At 28.7% G+C, this 20,850-nt stretch overlaps 3 long non-coding RNA genes across 3 annotated transcripts; all 3 read right to left on the reverse strand.

Annotated features, from left to right (window-relative positions):
- Positions 1-3,688: 3,688 nt before the first annotated feature.
- Positions 3,689-5,300, reverse strand: LOC129924161 (uncharacterized). Its single transcript, XR_008776116.1, has 2 exons — positions 5,198-5,300; positions 3,689-5,106 (listed from the first exon to the last, which is right to left on the reverse strand). It is a non-coding gene; the product is annotated as an uncharacterized LOC129924161 (long non-coding RNA).
- Positions 5,301-9,709: 4,409 nt separating this feature from the next.
- Positions 9,710-11,991, reverse strand: LOC129924158 (uncharacterized). Its single transcript, XR_008776113.1, has 2 exons — positions 11,223-11,991; positions 9,710-11,131 (listed from the first exon to the last, which is right to left on the reverse strand). It is a non-coding gene; the product is annotated as an uncharacterized LOC129924158 (long non-coding RNA).
- A 3,766-nt stretch (positions 11,992-15,757) lies between these two features.
- Positions 15,758-18,039, reverse strand: LOC129924157 (uncharacterized). The gene is made up of 2 exons (XR_008776112.1): positions 17,271-18,039; positions 15,758-17,179 (listed from the first exon to the last, which is right to left on the reverse strand). It is a non-coding gene; the product is annotated as an uncharacterized LOC129924157 (long non-coding RNA).
- Between the last annotated feature and the right edge of the window lie 2,811 nt (positions 18,040-20,850).

A 20,850-nucleotide genomic window follows, 5' to 3' on the forward strand; every position in this document is an offset into this window, starting at 1 on the left:
ATTTTAGATCTAGATAGACTAGATTCTTATTAAAATTCTAGATCTTTTCTATTAAGTAATAAAAACCTTTAAAATGTATTTTAATATGGATGAAGCTGAACAGAAATGATTGGAAAATAGTCGATGCCAACGCAGAGGCTCTTGTTCTCGTATGAGCCATAGTTGTCTATTGACTGAAGGTGGTGGAGATAATTCAACAAGATGATTTACAATGTAATTCAAGAGATCTGTCTAGGTTAGTTCATTATTTTTCTTGAAGATTTCTATGATCAAGTCTAGATTTTCTAGATCTAGCATCATATACAATAATTTCTAGAGATCTAGTGCTAAGTCCTATACATATGGGATCTAGATCTAATCAAGATCTATCTAAAATCAGAATAAAAAATATGGAATGTCACACTAGATTTAGAATAGAATAGCAAAGTTTTACCAATATCTAGATTTTTAGTCCAGTAAATCAACTTATATAGATCAAGATATAAATTAAATTCACCTTTATATATCCCTTAGTCTGTTGGACTGTTAAGGCACCACACAAGGTTTGTCGACCATTCTTTTCCTCACCGTCTTTTGAATGACTAATTCCTGAGAATAGTAAACCGTTATTGTTAAAGAATATACAGGTAATCAGTGCTTTTTTGTAAAGAAATAGGTGCCGGAGCTCAGTGATGGATTGCCTTTTAACAACTAATAAATAAATAATAAACTTTAAAATACAAAAGTAACTTTTTCGCTGCATTGAAAAAAGTGCTGGTACGCTGTACCAGTGCTTACTGTAATGCTGCTGACCTGAAAAATTGTAGTTAAACTAAATAATACAGTAATATTAAGCCCATACTAATTAGTCTTAGATATATAGATCTAGAAATTATATTGACATTGTGTAGATCTAGTCAATCTAGATTTCAAAGCAAAGAAAACAGAAGAACGGTAGACCATAAGGCAAAGACGATAGGATCGACATGGACCAAGCTGAAGAAATCCAGAATATTTATTGAAAATTTTTAGTTAGATCTAGACTAATAATCTAGAATACTAGGACTATAGTAATCTATACATTCTTTTCTAGACTCTACTAGACAAACTCTAATGATGATTCTAATATTAAATATGTAGATCTAGAGCAGTGGTTCCCAAACTTTTTTGTCTCATAGACCCCTTGCCATGTTTTCTGCTTTTTGGTAGACCCCATGCTTAACTTATTTTTTTTATTTTTTTTTTAGATAATTTTTTTTTTTAATTTTTTTTTTGTTATTTTTTTGTTATTTTTTAATTTTTTAAAAATTTTTTTAAAATTTTTTTTTTAAATTTTATTTTTTTTTTATCTTTTTTATTATTATTTTTCATCTTTTTTTTTTCTTTTTTTTTTAATTTTTTTTTTTTATAATTTTTTTTTTTATTTTTTTTTCTAAATTTTCTTTACATTTAAAAAAAAAAAATTTTTTAATTTTTTTTTTTTTTTTTTTTAATTTTTTTTTTAAATTTTAAAAAAGATTTTTTTATAATTTTTTTTAATAATTTTTTTTATCTTTTTTTTTTTAAATTTTTAAATTTTTTTTAATTTTTATTTTTTCATTTTTATTTTTTTTAATTTTTTTTTAGATAAATTTTTTTAAAAGTTTTTTTTTTCGAGAATTCACTATCCCGTGATTGATTTCACTGTAGACCAGTAGTTCCCAAACTTTTTTGTCTCGTAGACCCCTTGCCATGTTTTCTGCTTTTCGGTAGACCCCCTGCCTAGCTTATATTATTTACATAACAATGATTTTTAATAATAAAAAACTGCATTTTAATATTACATAGCATACTAACTATCAGTACCTAAAACGCAATTAAACTATTATTTAATACAAAACTATACGATTGAGCTTTTTATAAGCAAAATTGTAGTCAAACTGAATATCCATTTGATTAAATCAATAAAAATTAACTTATCTTAGAATGGACCTCATTCACCAACATTTAGTCATGTGATCTTATTGATAAAACAATGAAAAAAACTGTCTCGTGACAACCATCATGAATTACACATGAGATCGTAAATTATATAGAAGAGATAAAGCACCATGTGGCTAAATGTTGTTTGTTTACAATTGGTGAATGAGGTCCATTGAAAACTATCTAAGATTCATAATGCCCCCAATAATGAAGAATAAGAAATTACAGAAATAGGTAAGACTAACATAAGCCTGACAATAAAATGTATAGTTCTTATTTAATTAGCTTTCTTGACATTATTATAATTAAGCCACATAAGAAAACATGTAAATTGTCACTAGCTTTAACAAAGCTTCATTGATGTCTTTGTTAATTTGTGGAGAGGTATCAATCTTGGCTAGTATGCTGAAAAAAAATAGAAAAGAATATTTATTAAACTGCTTTATAAATAAACTAAATCCATAACATATATAAATTAAAATGTATGTAATACATATATCAAGATCTACAAAAAAAATAATTTGAAAACTAAGGGCTTAATTTAATGACATTATAATATTTTGTTACTCGCCAGCATTGATTATTTCAACCAAACAATTGAAATAGCCTTATTTTTAAATGATGATTCTAATATTAAATATGTAGATCTAGAGCAGTGGTTCCCAAACTTTTTTGTCTCATAGACCCCTTGCCATGTTTTCTGCTTTTCGGTAGACCCACTGCTTAACTTATTATTTTTTTTTTTTTTTTTTTTTTTTTTTCTTTTTTTTTAGATCAGGTACCCATTAAAGTTGGGTGGGTTACTCCGAGGCGCCCTTTTAATTCCTGAATTTAAAAAAAATTCTAATATTTGCTAGAGACCATAGTCTTGAGTAAACTTAGAAATAAGATGAGATTGTCTAGATGACTAACAAGATCTAGTGACAATCTAGTCTAGAGTCTATTGAAAAATATAGAAATAGAATATATTATTTAGCTTTAGATCTAGAATCTAAAATTATTATAAACTCTAATCAAGATTGACTAGATCATGATAGATAAGTAGAGATCTAAATTTATGTTCTCTATGTTAGATAATAGTTTTTGCATCCATTTTTTGGTATACACTTCTTTCACCTACTAACTAGATGATTTGGTGGCTGAAGGTTACAACATAATAAAAACTGGGGTTTTGAATTCCAGGAAATTTATGATAATTCCAAGTCAACCCAACTCTAATGGGTACCTAAGATCAGTTGAGGAAAAGATAGGTGTAAGATAATACCTTAATAACATTCAGTAATAGTAAATAATTACCTGATGCATGGCTAGTCCAGCATTCTCTGGAAATGTTCCAGCCCAGTGCACACATCTTCACAATGAATCTAATTACTGCAAAATAAAAGGTAAACTTTTATCATGTGAAATAAAAAATAATTAAATTTTTATTCAACCAGTGTCAATATGAAAAGTCATCACAAAAAAGCAAATTTGGATTATAATAGCTAAAGCAAAAAAAAAATAAATCAAATCTAAATAACCTAAAAAAAAAATATAAGTTTGATTCTGAAAGGCCATAACAAAATAATACAACATAATTCCAGACAGCCACTACAAATAACACAAAAGTAGATTCCAAGCAGTCATAAAGAAAAGTTATCAAGTAGATTCCAAATATTAACTGCCAAAAAATAATCAAGTTAATACTAAATAACAACAAACAAACAAACAAACAAATGCAAAAGTCTGATTCCAAACAGCCATCACAAAAAAAAAACCAATTAATTTAAACAACCACTACGAAAAACACAATATTGATCATAAAAACACACAAATCCGATGAAGAGCTTAAGTAATATACACATGTCTGATTCCAAACAGCCATCTCCAAAGAAGAAAATGTCAATTCATTCAGCTACTAAAAAAAAGCACATGATTCTTTAAAAAAAAATTAAAAAAAATTCGATACTAAACAATGATCGCAAAAAACACACAAGTCTAATTTCAAACAGAGCTCATAAAAAGCCATCACAAAAAAAAAGCCCACAAGTCTAATGCAGAACATTGATCACAAAAATGCACAAGTCCAATTTAAAACATTGATAAAAGAAAAACAAACAAATCTGATAAAGAACATCAATTAAAAAAACACATGTCCGAACTGCCATCAATAAAGACCCAAATGTCAATTCAATCAGCCACTACTAAAAAAAATCAGTTGATTAAAAAAAACAAAATAAGTCTTATGCCGAACATTGATCACAAAAAAACCCCACCAAGTCCAGTTTCGAACTCCACACCGATCATAAAAAGGAGGCACAAGTCAGACTTCTAACAGCCATCACATAAAATAAACAAATAAAAATGCCATTCTAAAAAAACACAAAGTAAATGCACAACTCGGAATGTGAATATCCATCACAGAAAAACACAAGTCTTTTTCAAACAGCCCACACAAAAAAGCAGAAGTATGATTAAAAACACCCATCACAAAAATTTTAATAACCACCAAAAAAAAATGCGCAAGTCGGATTTCTATTACTGATCATAAAAAGGCACAAGTCCAATTCTGAAAATCGATAACATAATCACACAAGTCCGATTCCAGTCAGCTATTACAAAAAAGCACAATTTCATTCCAAACAGACATCCCGAAAAAAGCAAATTTCTATTCAAACAGCCACTATACAAAACACGTTGATTCTAAAAAAAAACAAAAAACAACACAAGTCCGATGTCAAACATCAGTTACAAAAAAAAAATTAAAAAATGTCCATTCTAAATAATTATAAAATGAATGCACAAGTTTGATTCCAAACAGAAATCACAAAAAGCATATGTCGATTCAAACAGCCACTACGAAAAACTTGAATGCAAATTCTAAATAACCACATAAAAAAAAAATTAAAATGTACAAATTCTATTCTGAGCATTAATCACAAAAATGACAAGTAAGAATCAAAATACATTAAATTCTTACCATTACCTATCAATCAGTCTGTTGAACCATGGGGGCACCACACAAGATCTGTCGACAGCCCTTCTATATTCCTCTCTGTACTTAGTCCTAGATAAACAATTTCATGGCAGACCTGCACATTCTTTGATGTCTTCACATTGCTCTCTGTCTTTCATTCTTCATCCTGGAACTCAACAGTGAAAGGACCATAACCCTGGTATTATTTTCTGGAAATAAAAAAAGTGATTAAGTCCCTTAATGTAATTAACACCAATTTTTATAATTGTTTTACAAAATACATTAAATTCTTACCATTACCTATCAATCAGTCTGTTGAACCATGGGGGCACTACACAAGATCTGTCAACAGCCCTTCTATATTCCTCTCTGTACTTAGCCATGGATAAAACATTTCATGGCAGACCTGCACATTCTTTGATGTCTTCCCATCTCTCTTTCTTCCTTCTTTGTACACAAATGGGGAAAAAATGGACCATAATTCTTAAAAAAGAAATTTAAAATCATTACATAAAATTTAATTTGATTTCTAATTATTAATAAAATATCTTACCAGAATGCTAGCCACTCTTTCTAAAACTATGACCAGTGCCTTATTTAAATCTTGAATTATATTTCTAGTGTAGGAGTTCCAATCAATTTTGTTGTATACAAAGGCCATGATACTGATTATAGGAATATGCCAGATGTCTGTTTCAGCATCTGAGTAAATAAATTAATGAAAGACCTATGACTCTAAGTTAGGGTACTGTCATCTTTCATATCTGTATTTAAAAAAAAACAAAAAAAAAACTGGACATACATTCCTCATAATCAGTTCCCATCCTGTTTGTCATTTAAATATTTTGGACATTCCTTTTACATTCCAGCCGACAGTAGAAAATGGCAGTTTGAACTTCAGATCATTGTGTCAACCGTCTCGTGCAAACCACAAAACAAGGCACTTTTATCAAGATCCACCTAAGAATGAAAAATACTATAAGGTACACTTTCACATTACATCTAGAAAAGGATAGCTATATTTAACTTGATCTAGTAGAAGATGTACAACTATCATACCCATATAATGTAGATTAACAAACTGATTCAAGATAAATACTATTAAGCCAATCCTACACCCATACTACTTGTATACATAAAATTGGGTGGATCTAGAATTTTAGATCTAGATAGACTAGATTCTTATTAAAATTCTAGATCTTTTCTATTAAGTAATAAAAACCTTTAAAATGTATTTTAATATGGATGAAGCTGAACAGAAATGATTGGAAAATAGTCGATGCCAACGCAGAGGCTCTTGTTCTCGTATGAGCCATAGTTGTCTATTGACTGAAGGTGGTGGAGATAATTCAACAAGATGATTTACAATGTAATTCAAGAGATCTGTCTAGGTTAGTTCATTATTTTTCTTGAAGATTTCTATGATCAAGTCTAGATTTTCTAGATCTAGCATCATATACAATAATTTCTAGAGATCTAGTGCTAAGTCCTATACATATGGGATCTAGATCTAATCAAGATCTATCTAAAATCAGAATAAAAAATATGGAATGTCACACTAGATTTAGAATAGAATAGCAAAGTTTTACCAATATCTAGATTTTTAGTCCAGTAAATCAACTTATATAGATCAAGATATAAATTAAATTCACCTTTATATATCCCTTAGTCTGTTGGACTGTTAAGGCACCACACAAGGTTTGTCGACCATTCTTTTCCTCACCGTCTTTTGAATGACTAATTCCTGAGAATAGTAAACCATTATTGTTAAAGAATATACAGGTAATTAGTGCTTTTTTGTAAAGAAATAGGTGCCGGAGCTCAGTGATGGATTGCCTTTTAACAACTAATAAATAAATAATAAACTTTAAAATACAAAAGTAACTTTTTCGCTGCATTGAAAAAAGTGCTGGTACGCTGTACCAGTGCTTACTGTAATGCTGCTGACCTGAAAAATTGTAGTTAAACTAAATAATACAGTAATATTAAGCCCATACTAATTAGTCTTAGATATATAGATCTAGAAATTATATTGACATTGTGTAGATCTAGTCAATCTAGATTTCAAAGCAAAGAAAACAGAAGAACGGTAGACCATAAGGCAAAGACGATAGGATCGACATGGACCAAGCTGAAGAAATCCAGAATATTTATTGAAAATTTTTAGTTAGATCTAGACTAATAATCTAGAATACTAGGACTATAGTAATCTATACATTCTTTTCTAGACTCTACTAGACAAACTCTAATGATGATTCTAATATTAAATATGTAGATCTAGAGCAGTGGTTCCCAAACTTTTTTGTCTCATAGACCCCTTGCCATGTTTTCTGCTTTTTGGTAGACCCCCTGCTTAACTTATTTTTTTTTTTTTTTTTTTTAGATAATTTTTTTTTTTAATTTTTTCTTGGTTATTTTTTTGTTATTTTTTAATTTTTTAAAAATTTTTTTAAAATTTTTTTTTTAAATTTTTATTTTTTTTATCTTTTTTATTGTTATTTTTCATCTTTTTTTTTTCTTTTTTTTTTAATTTTTTTTTTTTATAATTTTTTTTTTTATTTTTTTTTCTAAATTTTCTTTACATTTAAAAAAAAAAATTTTTTGAATTTTTTTTTTTTTTTAATTTTTTTTTTGAATTTAAAAAAAAAATTTTTATTATTTTTTTTAATAATTTTTTTTATCATTTTTTTTTTAATTTTTAAATTTTTTTAAATTTTTATTTTTTCATTTTTATTTTTTTAAATTTTTTTTTAGATAAATTTTTTTTAAAGTTTTTTTTTTCGAGAATTCACTATCCCGTGACTGATTTCACTGTAGACCAGTAGTTCCCAAACTTTTTTGTCTCGTAGACCCCTTGCCATGTTTTCTGCTTTTCGGTAGACCCCCTGCTTAGCTTATATTATTTACATAACAATGATTTTTAATAATAAAAAACTGCATTTTAATATTACATAGCATACTAACTATCAGTACCTAAAACGCAATTAAACTATTATTTAATACAAAACTATACGATTGAGCTTTTTATAAGCAAAATTGTAGTCAAACTGAATATCCATTTGATTAAATCAATAAAAATTAACTTATCTTAGAATGGACCTCATTCACCAACATTTAGTCATGTGATCTTATTGATAAAACAATGAAAAATACTGTCTCGTGACAACCATCATGAATTACACATGAGATCGTAAATTATATAGAAGAGATAAAGCACCATGTGGCTAAATGTTGTTTGTTTACAATTGGTGAATGAGGTCCATTGAAAACTATCTAAGATTCATAATGCCCCCCATAATGAAGAATAAGAAATTACAGAAATAGGTAAGACTAACATAAGCCTGACAATAAAATGTATAGTTCTTATTTAATTAGCTTTCTTGACATTATTATAATTAAGCCACATAAGAAAACATGTAAATTGTCACTAGCTTTAACAAAGCTTCATTGATGTCTTTGTTGATTTGTGGAGAGGTATCAATCTTGGCTAGTATGCTGAAAAAAAATAGAAAAGAATATTTATTAAACTGCTTTATAAATAAACTAAATCCATAACATATATAAATTAAAATGTATGTAATACATATATCAAGATCTACAAAAAAATTAATTTGAAAACTAAGGGCTTAATTAAATGACATTATAATATTTTGTTACTCGCCAGCATTGATTATTTCAACCAAACAATTGAAATAGCCTTATTTTTAACTTTTCACAATTTCTTTTTAATTAAGGGCCACCAAATTCACCTTGCCTATGGCATCCAATCACCAAAGGCCAGCACTGCCAGCACTGCCAGCACAATGGCCATATGCAAATACATTTCCCCAACTAATGTCAGGTACCCATTAAAGTTGGGTGGGTTACTCCGAGGCGCCCTTTTAATTCCTGAATTTAAAAAAAATTCTAATATTTGCTAGAGACCATAGTCTTGAGTAAACTTAGAAATAAGATGAGATTGTCTAGATGACTAACAAGATCTAGTGACAATCTAGTCTAGAGTCTATTGAAAAATATAGAAATAGAATATATTATTTAGCTTTAGATCTAGAATCTAAAATTATTATAAACTCTAATCAAGATTGACTAGATCATGATAGATAAGTAGAGATCTAAATTTATGTTCTCTATGTTAGATAATAGTTTTTGCATCCATTTTTTGGTATACACTTCTTTCACCTACTAACTAGATGATTTGGTGGCTGAAGGTTACAACATAATAAAAACTGGGGTTTTGAATTCCAGGAAATTTATGATAATTCCAAGTCAACCCAACTCTAATGGGTACCTAAGATCAGTTGAGGAAAAGATAGGTGTAAGATAATACCTTAATAACATTCAGTAATAGTAAATAATTACCTGATGCATGGCTAGTCCAGCTTTCTCTGCAAATGTTCCAGCCCAGTGCACACATCTTCACAATGAATCTAATTACTGCAAAATAAAAGGTAAACTTTCATCATGTGAAATAAAAAATAATTAAATTTTTATTCAACCAGTGTCAATATGAAAAGTCATCACAAAAAAGCAAATTTGGATTATAATAGCTAAAGCAAAAAAAATAAATAAATCAAATCTAAATAACCTAAAAAAAAAATATAAGTTTGATTCTGAAAGGCCATAACAAAATAATACAACATAATTCCAGACAGCCACTACAAATAACACAAAAGTCGATTCCAAGCAGTCATAAAGAAAAGTTATCAAGTAGATTCCAAATATTAACTGTCAAAAAATAATCAAGTTAATTCTAAATAACAACAAACAAACAAACAAAAAAATGCAAAAGTCTGAATCCAAACAGCCATCACAAAAAAAAAACCAATTAATTTAAACAACCACTACGAAAAACACAATATTGATCATAAAAACACACAAATCCGATGAAGAGCTTAAGTAATATACACATGTCTGATTCCAAACAGCCATCTCCAAAGAAGAAAATGTCAATTCATTCAGCTACTAAAAAAAAGCACATGATTCTTTAAAAAAAAAAAAAAAAAAATTCGATACTAAACAATGATCGCAAAAAACACACAAGTCTAATTTCAAACAGAGCTCATAAAAAGCCATCACAAAAAAAAAAAAGTCCACAAGTCTAATGCAGAACATTGATCACAAAAATGCACAAGTCCAATTTAAAACATTGATAAAAGAAAAACAAACAAATCTGATAAAGAACATCAATTAAAAAAACACATGTCCGAACTGCCATCAATAAAGACCCAAATGTCAATTCAATCAGCCACTACTAAAAAAAAATCAGTTGATTAAAAAAAACAAAACAAGTCTTATGCCGAACATTGATCACAAAAAAAACCCACCAAGTCCAGTTTCGAACTCCACACCGATCATAAAAAGGAGGCACAAGTCAGACTTCTAACAGCCATCACATAAAATAAACAAATAAAAATGCCATTCTAAAAAAACACAAAGTAAATGCACAACTCGGAATGTGAATATCCATCACAGAAAAACACAAGTCTTTTTCAAACAGCCCACACAAAAAAGCAGAAGTATGATTAAAAACACCCATCACAAAAATTTTAATAACCACCAAAAAAAAATGCGCAAGTCGGATTTCTATTACTGATCATAAAAAGGCACAAGTCCAATTCTGAAAATCGATAACATAATCACACAAGTCCGATTCCAGTCAGCCATTACAAAAAAGCACAATTTCATTCCAAACAGACATCCCGAAAAAAGCAAATTTCTATTCAAACAGCCACTATACAAAACACGTTGATTCTAAAAAAAAACAAAAAACAACACAAGTCCGATGTCAAACATCAGTTACAAAAAAAAAATTAAAAAATGTCCATTCTAAATAATTATAAAATGAATGCACAAGTTTGATTCCAAACAGAAATCACAAAAAGCATATGTCGATTCAAACAGCCACTACGAAAAACTTGAATGCAAATTCTAAATAACCACATAAAAAAAAAATTAAAATGTACAAATTCTATTCTGAGCATTAATCACAAAAATGACAAGTAAGAATCAAAATACATTAAATTCTTACCATTACCTATCAATCAGTCTGTTGAACCATGGGGGCACCACACAAGATCTGTCGACAGCCCTTCTATATTCCTCTCTGTACTTAGTCCTAGATAAACAATTTCATGGCAGACCTGCACATTCTTTGATGTCTTCACATTGCTCTCTGTCTTTCATTCTTCATCCTGGAACTCAACAGTGAAAGGACCATAACCCTGGTATTATTTTCTGGAAATAAAAAAAGTGATTAAGTCCCTTAATGTAATTAACACCAATTTTTATAATTGTTTTACAAAATACATTAAATTCTTACCATTACCTATCAATCAGTCTGTTGAACCATGGGGGCACTACACAAGATCTGTCAACAGCCCTTCTATATTCCTCTCTGTACTTAGCCATGGATAAAACATTTCATGGCAGACCTGTCCATTCTTTGATGTCTTCCCATCTCTCTTTCTTCCTTCTTTGTACACAAATGGGGAAAAAATGGACCATAATTCTTAAAAAAGAAATTTAAAATCATTACATAAAATTTAATTTAATTTCTAATTATTAATAAAATATCTTACCAGAATGCTAGCCACTCTTTCTAAAACTATGACCAGTGCCTTATTTAAATCTTGAATTATATTTCTAGTGTAGGAGTTCCAATCAATTTTGTTGTATACAAAGGCCATGATACTGATTATAGGAATATGCCAGATGTCTGTTTCAGCATCTGAGTAAATAAATTAATGAAAGACCTATGACTCTAAGTTAGGGTACTGTCATCTTTCATATCTGTATTTAAAAAAAAACAAAAAAAAACTGGACATACATTCCTCATAATCAGTTCCCATCCTGTTTGTCATTTAAATATTTTGGACATTCCTTTTACATTCCAGCCAAGATCTCGCAGCGGACAGTAGAAAATGGCAGTTTGAACTTCAGATCATTGTGTCAACCGTCTCGTGCAAACCACAAAACAAGGCAGTTTTATCAAGATCCACCTAAGAATGAAAAATACTATAAGGTACACTTTCACATTACATCTAGAAAAGGATAGCTATATTTAACTTGATCTAGTAGAAGATGTACAACTATCATACCCATATAATGTAGATTAACAAACTGATTCAAGATAAATACTATTAAGCCAATCCTACACCCATACTACTTGTATACATAAAATTGGGTGGATCTAGAATTTTAGATCTAGATAGACTAGATTCTTATTAAAATTCTAGATCTTTTCTATTAAGTAATAAAAACCTTTAAAATGTATTTTAATATGGATGAAGCTGAACAGAAATGATTGGAAAATAGTCGATGCCAACGCAGAGGCTCTTGTTCTCGTATGAGCCATAGTTGTCTATTGACTGAAGGTGGTGGAGATAATTCAACAAGATGATTTACAATGTAATTCAAGAGATCTGTCTAGGTTAGTTCATTATTTTTCTTGAAGATTTCTATGATCAAGTCTAGATTTTCTAGATCTAGCATCATATACAATAATTTCTAGAGATCTAGTGCTAAGTCCTATACATATGGGATCTAGATCTAATCAAGATCTATCTAAAATCAGAATAAAAAATATGGAATGTCACACTAGATTTAGAATAGAATAGCAAAGTTTTACCAATATCTAGATTTTTAGTCCAGTAAATCAACTTATATAGATCAAGATATAAATTAAATTCACCTTTATATATCCCTTAGTCTGTTGGACTGTTAAGGCACCACACAAGGTTTGTCGACCATTCTTTTCCTCACCGTCTTTTGAATGACTAATTCCTGAGAATAGTAAACCGTTATTGTTAAAGAATATACAGGTAATCAGTGCTTTTTTGTAAAGAAATAGGTGCCGGAGCTCAGTGATGGATTGCCTTTTAACAACTAATAAATAAATAATAAACTTTAAAATACAAAAGTAACTTTTTCGCTGCATTGAAAAAAGTGCTGGTACGCTGTACCAGTGCTTACTGTAATGCTGCTGACCTGAAAAATTGTAGTTAAACTAAATAATACAGTAATATTAAGCCCATACTAATTAGTCTTAGATATATAGATCTAGAAATTATATTGACATTGTGTAGATCTAGTCAATCTAGATTTCAAAGCAAAGAAAACAGAAGAACGGTAGACCATAAGGCAAAGACGATAGGATCGACATGGACCAAGCTGAAGAAATCCAGAATATTTATTGAAAATTTTTAGTTAGATCTAGACTAATAATCTAGAATACTAGGACTATAGTAATCTATACATTCTTTTCTAGACTCTACTAGACAAACTCTAATGATAATTCTAATATTAAATATGTAGATCTAGAGCAGTGGTTCCCAAACTTTTTTGTCTCATAGACCCCTTGCCATGTTTTCTGCTTTTCGGTAGACCCCCTGCTTAACTTATTTTTTTTATTTTTTTTTTAGATAATTTTTTTTTTTAATTTTTTTTTGGTTATTTTTTTGTTATTTTTTAATTTTTTAAAAATTTTTTTAAAATTTTTTTTTAAATTTTTATTTTTTATCTTTTTTATTATTATTTTTCATCTTTTTTTTTTTCTTTTTTTTTTAATTTTTTTTTTTTTATAATTTTTTTTTTAATTTTTTTTTCTAAATTTTCTTTACATTTAAAAAAAAAAAAATTTTTAATTTTTTTTTTTTTTTTTTAATTTTTTTTTTAAATTTAAAAAAAATTTTTTTTATAATTTTTTTTAATAATTTTTTTTATCTTTTTTTTTTTAAATTTTAAAATTTTTTTTAATTTTTATTTTTTCATTTTTATTTTTTTAAATTTTTTTTTAGATAAATTTTTTTTAAATGTTTTTTTTTCGAGAATTCACTATCCCGTGACTGATTTCACTGTAGACCAGTAGTTCCCAAACTTTTTTGTCTCGTAGACCCCTTGCCATGTTTTCTGCTTTTCGGTAGACCCCCTGCCTAGCTTATATTATTTACATAACAATGATTTTTAATAATAAAAAACTGCATTTTAATATTACATAGCATACTAACTATCAGTACCTAAAACGCAATTAAACTATTATTTAATACAAAACTATACGATTGAGCTTTTTATAAGCAAAATTGTAGTCAAACTGAATATCCATTTGATTAAATCAATAAAAATTAACTTATCTTAGAATGGACCTCATTCACCAACATTTAGTCATGTGATCTTATTGATAAAACAATGAAAAAAACTGTCTCGTGACAACCATCATGAATTACACATGAGATCGTAAATTATATAGAAGAGATAAAGCACCATGTGGCTAAATGTTGTTTGTTTACAATTGGTGAATGAGGTCCATTGAAAACTATCTAAGATTCATAATGCCCCCCATAATGAAGAATAAGAAATTACAGAAATAGGTAAGACTAACATAAGCGTGACAATAAAATGTATAGTTCTTATTTTATTAGCTTTCTTGACATTATTATAATTAAGCCACATAAGAAAACATGTAAATTGTCACTAGCTTTAACAAAGCTTCATTGATGTCTTTGTTGATTTGTGGAGAGGTATCAATCTTGGCTAGTATGCTGAAAAAAAATAGAAAAGAATATTTATTAAACTGCTTTATAAATAAACTAAATCCATAACATATATAAATTAAAATGTATGTAATACATATATCAAGATCTACAAAAAAATAATTTGAAAACTAAGGGCTTAATTAAATGACATTATAATATTTTGTTACTCGCCAGCATTGATTATTTCAACCAAACAATTGAAATAGCCTTATTTTTAACTTTTCACAATTTCTTTTTAATTAAGGGCCACCAAATTCACCTTGCCTATGGCATCCAATCACCAAAGGCCAGCACTGCCAGCACTGCCAGCACTGCCAGCACATAGGCCATATGCAAATACATTTCCCCAACTAATGTCAGGTACCCATTAAAGTTGGGTGGGTTACTCCGAGACGCCCTTTTAATTCCTGAATTTAAAAAAAATTCTAATCTTTGATAGAGACCATAGTCTTGAGTAAACTTAGAAATAAGATGAGATTGTCTAGATGACTAACAAGATCTAGTGACAATCTAGTCTAGAGTCTATTGAAAAATATAGAAATAGAATATATTATTTAGCTTTAGATCTAGAATCTAAAATTATTATAAACTCTAATCAAGATTGACTAGATCATGATAGATAAGTAGAGATCTAAATTTATGTTCTCTATGTTAGATAATAGTTTTTGCATCCATTTTTTGGTATACACTTCTTTCACCTACTAACTAGATGATTTGGTGGCTGAAGGTTACAACATAATAAAAACTGGGGTTTTGAATTCCAGGAAATTTATGATAATTCCAAGTCAACCCAACTCTAATGGGTACCTAAGATCAGTTGAGGAAAAGATAGGTGTAAGATAATACCTTAATAACATTCAGTAATAGTAAATAATTACCTGATGCATGGCTAGTCCAGCTTTCTCTGCAAATGTTCCAGCCCAGTGCACACATCTTCACAATGAATCTAATTACTGCAAAATAAAAGGTAAACTTTCATCATGTGAAATAAAAAATAATTAAATTTTTATTCAACCAGTGTCAATATGAAAAGTCATCACAAAAAAGCAAATTTGGATTATAATAGCTAAAGCAAAAAAAATAAATAAATCAAATCTAAATAACCTAAAAAAAAATATAAGTTTGATTCTGAAAGGCCATAACAAAATAATACAACATAATTCCAGACAGCCACTACAAATAACACAAAAGTCGATTCCAAGCAGTCATAAAGAAAAGTTATCAAGTAGATTCCAAATATTAACTGTCAAAAAATAATCAAGTTAATTCTAAATAACAACAAACAAACAAACAAAAAAATGCAAAAGTCTGAATCCAAACAGCCATCACAAAAAAAAAACCAATTAATTTAAACAACCACTACGAAAAACACAATATTGATCATAAAAACACACAAATCCGATGAAGAGCTTAAGTAATATACACATGTCTGATTCCAAACAGCCATCTCCAAAGAAGAAAATGTCAATTCATTCAGCTACTAAAAAAAAGCACATGATTCTTTAAAAAAAAAAAAAAAAAAATTCGATACTAAACAATGATCGCAAAAAACACACAAGTCTAATTTCAAACAGAGCTCATAAAAAGCCATCACAAAAAAAAAAAAGTCCACAAGTCTAATGCAGAACATTGATCACAAAAATGCACAAGTCCAATTTAAAACATTGATAAAAGAAAAACAAACAAATCTGATAAAGAACATCAATTAAAAAAACACATGTCCGAACTGCCATCAATAAAGACCCAAATGTCAATTCAATCAGCCACTACTAAAAAAAAATCAGTTGATTAAAAAAAACAAAACAAGTCTTATGCCGAACATTGATCACAAAAAAAACCCACCAAGTCCAGTTTCGAACTCCACACCGATCATAAAAAGGAGGCACAAGTCAGACTTCTAACAGCCATCACATAAAATAAACAAATAAAAATGCCATTCTAAAAAAACACAAAGTAAATGCACAACTCGGAATGTGAATATCCATCACAGAAAAACACAAGTCTTTTTCAAACAGCCCACACAAAAAAGCAGAAGTATGATTAAAAACACCCATCACAAAAATTTTAATAACCACCAAAAAAAAATGCGCAAGTCGGATTTCTATTACTGATCATAAAAAGGCACAAGTCCAATTCTGAAAATCGATAACATAATCACACAAGTCCGATTCCAGTCAGCCATTACAAAAAAGCACAATTTCATTCCAAACAGACATCCCGAAAAAAGCAAATTTCTATTCAAACAGCCACTATACAAAACACGTTGATTCTAAAAAAAAACAAAAAACAACACAAGTCCGATGTCAAACATCAGTTACAAAAAAAAAATTAAAAAATGTCCATTCTAAATAATTATAAAATGAATGCACAAGTTTGATTCCAAACAGAAATCACAAAAAGCATATGTCGATTCAAACAGCCACTACGAAAAACTTGAATGCAAATTCTAAATAACCACATAAAAAAAAAATTAAAATGTACAAATTCTATTCTGAGCATTAATCACAAAAATGACAAGTAAGAATCAAAATACATTAAATTCTTACCATTACCTATCAATCAGTCTGTTGAACCATGGGGGCACCACACAAGATCTGTCGACAGCCCTTCTATATTCCTCTCTGTACTTAGTCCTAGATAAACAATTTCATGGCAGACCTGCACATTCTTTGATGTCTTCACATTGCTCTCTGTCTTTCATTCTTCATCCTGGAACTCAACAGTGAAAGGACCATAACCCTGGTATTATTTTCTGGAAATAAAAAAAGTGATTAAGTCCCTTAATGTAATTAACACCAATTTTTATAATTGTTTTACAAAATACATTAAATTCTTACCATTACCTATCAATCAGTCTGTTGAACCATGGGGGCACTACACAAGATCTGTCAACAGCCCTTCTATATTCCTCTCTGTACTTAGCCATGGATAAAACATTTCATGGCAGACCTGTCCATTCTTTGATGTCTTCCCATCTCTCTTTCTTCCTTCTTTGTACACAAATGGGGAAAAAATGGACCATAATTCTTAAAAAAGAAATTTAAAATCATTACATAAAATTTAATTTAATTTCTAATTATTAATAAAATATCTTACCAGAATGCTAGCCACTCTTTCTAAAACTATGACCAGTGCCTTATTTAAATCTTGAATTATATTTCTAGTGTAGGAGTTCCAATCAATTTTGTTGTATACAAAGGCCATGATACTGATTATAGGAATATGCCAGATGTCTGTTTCAGCATCTGAGTAAATAAATTAATGAAAGACCTATGACTCTAAGTTAGGGTACTGTCATCTTTCATATCTGTATTTAAAAAAAAACAAAAAAAAACTGGACATACATTCCTCATAATCAGTTCCCATCCTGTTTGTCATTTAAATATTTTGGACATTCCTTTTACATTCCAGCCAAGATCTCGCAGCGGACAGTAGAAAATGGCAGTTTGAACTTCAGATCATTGTGTCAACCGTCTCGTGCAAACCACAAAACAAGGCAGTTTTATCAAGATCCACCTAAGAATGAAAAATACTATAAGGTACACTTTCACATTACATCTAGAAAAGGATAGCTATATTTAACTTGATCTAGTAGAAGATGTACAACTATCATACCCATATAATGTAGATTAACAAACTGATTCAAGATAAATACTATTAAGCCAATCCTACACCCATACTACTTGTATACATAAAATTGGGTGGATCTAGAATTTTAGATCTAGATAGACTAGATTCTTATTAAAATTCTAGATCTTTTCTATTAAGTAATAAAAACCTTTAAAATGTATTTTAATATGGATGAAGCTGAACAGAAATGATTGGAAAATAGTCGATGCCAACGCAGAGGCTCTTGTTCTCGTATGAGCCATAGTTGTCTATTGACTGAAGGTGGTGGAGATAATTCAACAAGATGATTTACAATGTAATTCAAGAGATCTGTCTAGGTTAGTTCATTATTTTTCTTGAAGATTTCTATGATCAAGTCTAGATTTTCTAGATCTAGCATCATATACAATAATTTCTAGAGATCTAGTGCTAAGTCCTATACATATGGGATCTAGATCTAATCAAGATCTATCTAAAATCAGAATAAAAAATATGGAATGTCACACTAGATTTAGAATAGAATAGCAAAGTTTTACCAATATCTAGATTTTTAGTCCAGTAAATCAACTTATATAGATCAAGATATAAATTAAATTCACCTTTATATATCCCTTAGTCTGTTGGACTGTTAAGGCACCACACAAGGTTTGTCGACCATTCTTTTCCTCACCGTCTTTTGAATGACTAATTCCTGAGAATAGTAAACCGTTATTGTTAAAGAATATACAGGTAATCAGTGCTTTTTTGTAAAGAAATAGGTGCCGGAGCTCAGTGATGGATTGCCTTTTAACAACTAATAAATAAATAATAAACTTTAAAATACAAAAGTAACTTTTTCGCTGCATTGAAAAAAGTGCTGGTACGCTGTACCAGTGCTTACTGTAATGCTGCTGACCTGAAAAATTGTAGTTAAACTAAATAATACAGTAATATTAAGCCCATACTAATTAGTCTTAGATATATAGATCTAGAAATTATATTGACATTGTGTAGATCTAGTCAATCTAGATTTCAAAGCAAAGAAAACAGAAGAACGGTAGACCATAAGGCAAAGACGATAGGATCGACATGGACCAAGCTGAAGAAATCCAGAATATTTATTGAAAATTTTTAGTTAGATCTAGACTAATAATCTAGAATACTAGGACTATAGTAATCTATACATTCTTTTCTAGACTCTACTAGACAAACTCTAATGATGATTCTAATATTAAATATGTAGATCTAGAGCAGTGGTTCCCAAACTTTTTTGTCTCATAGACCCCTTGCCATGTTTTCTGCTTTTCGGTAGACCCCCTGCTTAACTTATTTTTTTTATTTTTTTTTTAGATAATTTTTTTTTTTAATTTTTTTTTGGTTATTTTTTTGTTATTTTTTAATTTTTTAAAAATTTTTTTAAAATTTTTTTTTAAATTTTTATTTTTTTTTATCTTTTTTATTATTATTTTTCATCTTTTTTTTTTTCTTTTTTTTTTAATTTTTTTTTTTTTATAATTTTTTTTTTAATTTTTTTTTCTAAATTTTCTTTACATTTAAAAAAAAAAATTTTTTTAATTTTTTTTTTTTTTTTTTAATTTTTTTTTTAAATTTTAAAAAAAATTTTTTTATAATTTTTTTTAATAATTTTTTTTATCTTTTTTTTTTTAAATTTTTAAATTTTTTTTAATTTTTATTTTTTCATTTTTATTTTTTTTAATTTTTTTTTAGATAAATTTTTTTTAAATGTTTTTTTTTCGAGAATTCACTATCCCGTGACTGATTTCACTGTAGACCAGTAGTTCCCAAACTTTTTTGTCTCGTAGACCCCTTGCCATGTTTTCTGCTTTTCGGTAGACCCCCTGCCTAGCTTATATTATTTACATAACAATGATTTTTAATAATAAAAAACTGCATTTTAATATTACATAGCATACTAACTATCAGTACCTAAAACGCAATTAAACTATTATTTAATACAAAACTATACGATTGAGCTTTTTATAAGCAAAATTGTAGTCAAACTGAATATCCATTTGATTAAATCAATAAAAATTAACTTATCTTAGAATGGACCTCATTCACCAACATTTAGTCATGTGATCTTATTGATAAAACAATGAAAAAAACTGTCTCGTGACAACCATCATGAATTACACATGAGATCGTAAATTATATAGAAGAGATAAAGCACCATGTGGCTAAATGTTGTTTGTTTACAATTGGTGAATGAGGTCCATTGAAAACTATCTAAGATTCATAATGCCCCCCATAATGAAGAATAAGAAATTACAGAAATAGGTAAGACTAACATAAGCGTGACAATAAAATGTATAGTTCTTATTTTATTAGCTTTCTTGACATTATTATAATTAAGCCACATAAGAAAACATGTAAATTGTCACTAGCTTTAACAAAGCTTCATTGATGTCTTTGTTGATTTGTGGAGAGGTATCAATCTTGGCTAGTATGCTGAAAAAAAATAGAAAAGAATATTTATTAAACTGCTTTATAAATAAACTAAATCCATAACATATATAAATTAAAATGTATGTAATACATATATCAAGATCTACAAAAAAATAATTTGAAAACTAAGGGCTTAATTAAATGACATTATAATATTTTGTTACTCGCCAGCATTGATTATTTCAACCAAACAATTGAAATAGCCTTATTTTTAACTTTTCACAATTTCTTTTTAATTAAGGGCCACCAAATTCACCTTGCCTATGGCATCCAATCACCAAAGGCCAGCACTGCCAGCACTGCCAGCACATAGGCCATATGCAAATACATTTCCCCAACTAATGTCAGGTACCCATTAAAGTTGGGTGG

Source organism: Biomphalaria glabrata, unplaced genomic scaffold (genome assembly GCF_947242115.1).
Source record: "Biomphalaria glabrata unplaced genomic scaffold, xgBioGlab47.1 scaffold_19, whole genome shotgun sequence".
NCBI lineage: Eukaryota > Metazoa > Mollusca > Gastropoda > Planorbidae > Biomphalaria > Biomphalaria glabrata.